Source organism: Myotis lucifugus, unplaced genomic scaffold, assembly GCF_000147115.1.
Source record: "Myotis lucifugus unplaced genomic scaffold, Myoluc2.0 scaffold_33, whole genome shotgun sequence".
NCBI lineage: Eukaryota > Metazoa > Chordata > Mammalia > Chiroptera > Vespertilionidae > Myotis > Myotis lucifugus.
Genome location: NW_005871081.1, coordinates 2,348,039 through 2,354,789, shown reverse-complemented (window position 1 = coordinate 2,354,789; position 6,751 = coordinate 2,348,039). Strand labels below are relative to the sequence as shown.

General features: G+C 40.0%; 1 long non-coding RNA gene across 2 annotated transcripts; it reads left to right on the top strand.

Annotated features, from left to right (window-relative positions):
• The first annotated feature begins 2,157 nt into the window (after nucleotides 1–2,157).
• Nucleotides 2,158–6,508, top strand: LOC106696869. 2 transcript variants are annotated; one of them, XR_002828760.1, is made up of 3 exons: nucleotides 2,158–2,546; nucleotides 4,463–4,797; nucleotides 6,065–6,508. It is a non-coding gene; the product is annotated as an uncharacterized LOC106696869 (long non-coding RNA). The 2 variants fall into 2 exon arrangements; XR_002828759.1 differs by having other exon boundaries at nucleotides 6,062–6,508.
• Nucleotides 6,509–6,751: the final 243 nt, after the last annotated feature.

The window sequence follows — 6,751 nt, the reverse complement described above, 5'->3', positions numbered from 1 at the left end:
GGAAGGGAGAGAGACAGAAAGAGAGAACAGCAATGTGAGAGAGACACATCGATTGGTTGCCTCTCACATGAGGCCCTGGGACCAGAGATTGAGCCTGCAACCAAGGTATGTGCCCTTGATTATGCCCTTGACCAGAATTGACCCTGGAACCCTTCAGTCCCCAGGCCGACACTCTATCCACTGAGCCAAACCGGCAAAATCCCTGAGAAATTTTTAAATGCACTTCATTTGCAGTCGGGTTTTGAGAATTATAAAATACTGCTTTCCAAAAATTTTTCTTACAAATGAACCTTTTTCATCATTAGACAATCATTAGAATTATGATATAGTACAAAGCAACAGGAACAATGCCAACATGTCAGAAATGGAACATCTTCATTTCACTATTGAAGACATTTTAATCCTGCTTCATTGTTTTACATTTACAACTTGCATGTCTCAGAGACAAACGCTTCATGGATACAGCTTGTGCCACAAGCATAGGTCTTGTAAGTGTGGCCCCTGAAAACAAATGGCTTTCAAAGGACTCACATTTGGGAAAATACTTGAAAATTTCTTACTGGATTTTCCCGTTGTCTTAAATTACCCATTTTACACAAAACTTTAATGTTCGTGGGAAAAAGTACCTAGATTTCCTGCACCTCCAATCAGACGATGCAGGAAGAGTTCCAGACTCCTGGCCATAACCCCACAGTGAGCCCATGGAGCACCCTCTGATTACCTCTGTTATGATAACGGGGATTTGTGTGCAACACTGAAAAGTACCTAGAAAGCCATGTGTTTAAAGTTGAAAAAACCACGAGTTTCTCCTCTATGATAACTTATGTTTGCAAAATAAAAAACCCCCACACATTTTGAGAGATCAAGAGATCAGTCACACACAGACTTGGACATGGATACTGACTACACACAGCAAAAGACGTATTACAAATTATGGGCATCCTGGCATTTGGTTGATGTGCATGGACAGCCTGGATCTGGTGACTCAGAGGAGGTTGGGGGAGAAGGTGTGGGAGTCCCCGAGCCTCTCCAGATGCTAGTGCTGCTCCTGAGTGTAATTGTCCCAGAGCTTGGTCATCTGCTGCCAGCCCACTGGGGTACCTGAAGAAAGATGGGGAGAATGGGCAAGTCCCAACTAGGAGAGAGATTTCAGGACTTTTTAAAAATTACTTTTTTTGTGACATTATTATAGAGTAACAAGAAGTTGCAAAACCATACGAAGAGGTCTCTACAACTGCTCCCCTCCATGGATACAATGGTACTTTATCCTGATGTGGCATTATCCTGCTTCTGACAACCCAGTTCCATGACTAACCATGTCCCATGCACTTCCCTTACACTACTGTGAAAGGAAGAGCCTTTTTTTGGACCACACAAATAGCGTTACCCTGGGAGAAACAAGGGGGAAACATGTTGACATGGGGCACAGTCTCTTGATTGTGAGAAGATTCCAAGGTATGGCCAAGAGAGCTGGTGATGGTGATGGTGAGGAGGACACAGAAATGATTCATATTGTTGTCAGGGGTCCCCAGACCCTGAAAGGTGTGAATACGGATATAAAAACCAAGAGCAAAGTATTTGGGTTGTCACTGACATATGTACCAAACAACCTGTTATCCAGTGTTATGTAAATGACATTTTCCACTCTTAAGAACAACTTGTCTAGATAAGTAAAGGTGAATATTTTAATGTCTGAGGTATTAATTTGGCCACTTAATGGACGGTTTTCTACACTAAAATGTAAATCTCTCAGCTTCTTAAATTATATATCCCATACTTAATTGAATATTTTCAGTTGACACGTGTACTAGAAAGAACATCACCCCCGTGTGTTTTTCAAAGGAATTAGGCTTTCATAGTACTTTTGCTTCCAATGAGCTGGAACACCAAACAGCAAAATTGCACTTTAGCAATTTCCTTGATCTTCAGGGTTTCTGCTTTGATCTAGAACCATTTTAGTTCCATCTAGAACCATCTAGAACGAGCCTTTCTGGGCTTGCTACCCAACCCCTGTTTTCACTAGAGAAGCTTCTCATTTATCTTTGCTGTTTATTTCCTAATATTAAAGACTATCCTAAAATTTTGCTTGAGGACAGGAACTGCTGATAAGATAGATTTTGACAACCAAATCCCATGATCTCATTATGATCATGTGAATCTAGTTTGCCATAAGGTAGTGTTTACAACTAGAATATTGAGATTTCTAAGCTGTTAAATATGTTCCCAGTAGATAATCTAGGTGCTCATCATTCTCCATCTCTTCCATGTGTTGCCCTTGACTTCTGGTGAGAATAGAATTTCAGCCAGTAAGAGCAGCCCCCTCCCACTTCCTCTTTCCAATTACAGGTTTTACTATGAACAGCATACCCTGGAGGGAGGAAAGCAGTTCACACTCACAGGAGGTGGAGATCCACTGATAAACATGTATCTGTTGTTCAAATCAACAGAGACAAAATATGAATAGCTTGAATGAGCCAAGGTTTGCTTTTTGAAAAACCCCCTACGTCAGCACACAGTAGAATGAGGAAATGACACTGTTGATCAAGGTAAGGAAACATAACTGTCTTTCTGTAAAATTAATTAACAAATCAGCAGTTGACGTAACACTCTTTAAATTGATCCTCTCATTTTCCAGAACAGAGCTGTACTCTGTTGCCATCTGGCCTTTTGACGCACCAGTGTTGCTCACATCATCATGTTTTCTTTCTTTCTTTAAAAAAAAATCTCAAATGAGTCAACTGTGTCTCCTATGGCAGTTTGATTTTCTTGTTAGTTGATGCAATGGAAACAAGTAAATGCCTAACCATTTAAAGAATATTTTTTTAAAACCAGGTTCTTTGGGCAATTTTCTCCAAAACCCACACTTCTTCCTCATGGTTATCAAAAGTGCACCATAATTCCTGAGGTTAAGACACCAAAGGGCAGTTTAATCCAAATTATTCTGGATGCTATATTTTTAACAGAATTCCAGGCATATGTAATATTAAAAACTAGAGGCCCGATGCACAAAATTCTTGCAAGAGTAGGCCTTCGCAGCCACGGCTGCCTGGATCCCTCACTCACAGCCACGGCGGCTGCAGCCCTGGCTTCGTCCTGGAAGGACTTCCAGAAGGACATCCGGTCTAGTAATTAGCATATTATGCTTTTATTATTATAGATTATGTCTCCAATGTTATAATGAAATTAAAAATATGGCACACTCCATGGATAATGGATCATTTCTTATGAAAATGCTTCTGTGATATTTTAGATTCTAAATAACATCCTCACTCATTAACTAAATCAATGAGGAAATAGTAATTGGTAGGAATATCAGCAGTGGACCCATCCTAAGGAAATGTCCATAGGTTAACTTTATTTTTACTGGATAAGCCTTGGTTCTGACAGGCTCTTTCACTAAAAGTAAAAATTATGGAACAACCAGTCAGAAAAACAAATTGCCCATCTGTGCTTTTGCTGATCCTTAGTAAGAAATGGGTAAAAGGGCGACATCTTTTGGATGCTCTAAAATGATTAACTTTTTAAACTCAGGATTTTTCCTTTTATGGCTGCCTGGAGATTAATCAGCACCTGTAAGAGTAGAATTTTGCAAGCAGGCCTACTTCATTAGCATTGCAAGACTTCAGACCTTTTACCAAAATTCTTTCCATCCACTTTCCAAGCCAATGACAACATTGTTCTATGGGTGATGGGCCTTGCACTCTGATCCATTTTGAGGCAATTAAAAGATTTTTTTTTTAAATATATTTTATTGATTTTTTACAGAGAGGAAGGGAGAGAGATAGAGAGTTAGAAACATCGATGAGAGAGAAACATCGATCAGCTGCCTCCTGCACATCTCCTACTGGGGATGTGCCCGCAACCCAGGTACATGCCCTCGACCGGAATCGAACCTGGGACCCTTCAGTCCGCAGGCCGACGCTCTATCCACTGAGCCAAACCGGTTTCGGCAATTAAAAGATTTTTTAAAAAAATTATATTTATTCTTTTCCTCTCCCAAAATAAAAAGAGTATCTTTGATATTACATAGTGTTATTTCAGATATAGTAATGACAACATTACTCAAAGAGTTACATAGTGTCCATCAAAGATTAACCATCCAATCAGGGAAGACTCATGACCAAATTTGGAGAAAGAAGAGATAAAATTGTAGTTTGGTGGAGGGTGAGCATGTGGGTCACCATGCCCTTTACGTTATCAGGGAGCACACTCCTCTCTTCTGTCTCTTCCATACCCTGTTCTGCTGTGTGGCCTTCTCATCAACCCGCTTCTCGGAATTCCTCACAGTCATGAAGGCTGCCTTAACCACATAATGAGGGCTTTCTGGCTGATAACCTCATCCTGTCAGTTGAGTTTGTCCAGCTTGCACATGTCCCCTGTGCAGACCAACACAGAGACAACACTCTGACCTGTGGCAGGTGGAGATAAGCATTTACTAGCTCAAGTTTCTTACAAACACAAGGAAGAAGAACAGCCACAATTAGAAAATGAAAGTGAGAGTTATTTCTTCATGTGAGAAGGTGCATTTGGAAAGACCCATTGGATGAATGATGTTTTAAGAAAGAGAGAGAAAAAGCCATGTTATCAGCAAAGCTCAGCAAGAAAGAAGCACATGGTGGCCCCGGCACCCCAGTCATCCTCTGACTAGCACAGCCTTTCTTGAATCCAGAGCTAGATTCCAAATAAACTTCAGACTGCCTCTCCCCATTCTCTCCCGAGGTCAGCCACCGAGGCTATCTGGGTCCCCCCACCAAAACTACTGAACATCAGTTGCAATCAGAAACTTGAGCCAACCAGGTACTTTCTGCATACTTTGAACATAAATGAAATCTAAATACTCTTTCTCACAGTCTTTATCCAAAACCCCCTAACAGCATCTATTTCTCAACAATTCTCAAGAATTAATTAAAAAATTTGTATGACCATATAAAATTATAGACTGAAGTTATTATTTCTATCAATAGACTAAAAAAACACATGTAATTTTAACAATTTTTCACTCAAAGATATTCTTCTTTCCAGGTATTCATACTTATTATAAGTGGAAAATGTTTAATCCAAAGAATGCATAACATAAACAACAAAAGTCCAGACAAGAGCTTACTTGGTGCATTTTCTGAAGTGCTGTGTTTGTTAACTTGCGTGGTTTCTAGCCATCTCACAAACACAGACCCTTTACCATGGACTGAAAATACTTGTTACTACGTGCTTGTGAGATGGATGTTTTTATTTCAGTGGTAGTTTAGTATCAAAGTGAAGGTGGACATGATTCCATTTGCCATTTTGAAGTCTTATTTCAAAGACTTTGAAGGGATTAGAATTTCAACAAGATGAAAAGCTAATTTGTGTATCCCAAGCTGTACATATCAGGTAAAAATTAGGAGGTGAATACAGTGATATAAATGCATAAGTAGATGTACTACTTCAGAAACTCCCTTTCAAACACTACAGGCAATGCTTCAATTTCACTAGCATTTTTTTTCCTGTTCAGTGGGGGAAGGCACAAGCCTGTGGAAAAGCAGTTCTAATTATGGCCTTTCTGGATCCTTCTATCATCTGAACCCATAACATTTCTTTGCTATGCTTTGCTCAAGGGACTGTGGGACGTTAATGAAAGAAAGAATGCAGCATTTCATATGCCAGAAAGAATGTAGCATTTCATTAAAAATTGTATTAAGCCGTCACGCTAGTATATGAGCAAAATTGTTTAAGAATGAAATGTGAGGGTGGAAGAGGACCTCAAAATCCACTTCCCTCAGTTTTCTTGTTGCATGAACAGAACTGGAGGCTCAGAGACATTGGCTTGTGCAGCCACCTCATGTTTTTGTAGATGGGGAACAATGTTATGCAGTTAGTGGGAAAACATGGAATTTGGATGGAATCTGGGACCAGGCGTGAATTATAACTCTGCCTCTTTCTAGCTCTAGAGATATTACCTCCCTGGGTCTCAGTTCCTCATCTGTATAATGGAGACACCATCTATTCTATAGACATTAAACAGAATGCCATATGTGAAATGTCTGGTTTATAGAGTACATACTCAGAAATCTTTCTCTAAAAGCAGATTGAGCTGCAGATGGGCTATGGCAGCCTGGCTGACTTCAGTCTCGAGTCATCCGATTGTACCAGACATTCTATTATGGCCTCGTCTGGTGTGATCCTTCCTGGACAACCCTGGATGTTTTAAAGCTACGTGAGAAGATAACTAAGGAGGTAACTGTGTGTACCCATATGAGGAAGGTGGTTGATTGTCTATGAGAAGACCGGTGACTCTTCCTGGAGGGCTGACCAAGATTGACCTGACTGTGTGAGTTTCCATTCATGGCCAAAAGGTTGAACATCTGTATGGGTCTTCCTGCTCATTGATGACATCTAGCTACAGAACGCTCTCATCTTTCCCCAATCCAGCTTTTCAGCCTTCTAACCCTGATGACCTCCCACCTGCCATGAACCTAGTGTGGAAGTGATATCCTGCAATCCCGGAAAAATCTCCTGGTGTCTCTGTGAAGTAAGGGTATTTTAAGGAAAAAGAGCTTCGGCTTTGCAAAATGTCAAAGACTTTTAAAATAGTTTCTCCCTTGATACAAAGAAATTTCTCTTCATCAAAGAATACTGCACAAGCCAGAGAAACATGAAGAAAATTTAAATCCTTCATAAGCCTACCAACCTGAGATAATTACTAATTATTTTCTTGTTGTATTTGGGGTCATAATGTAATAGAGATTCTAACACACTTTATTATTTAATAAAC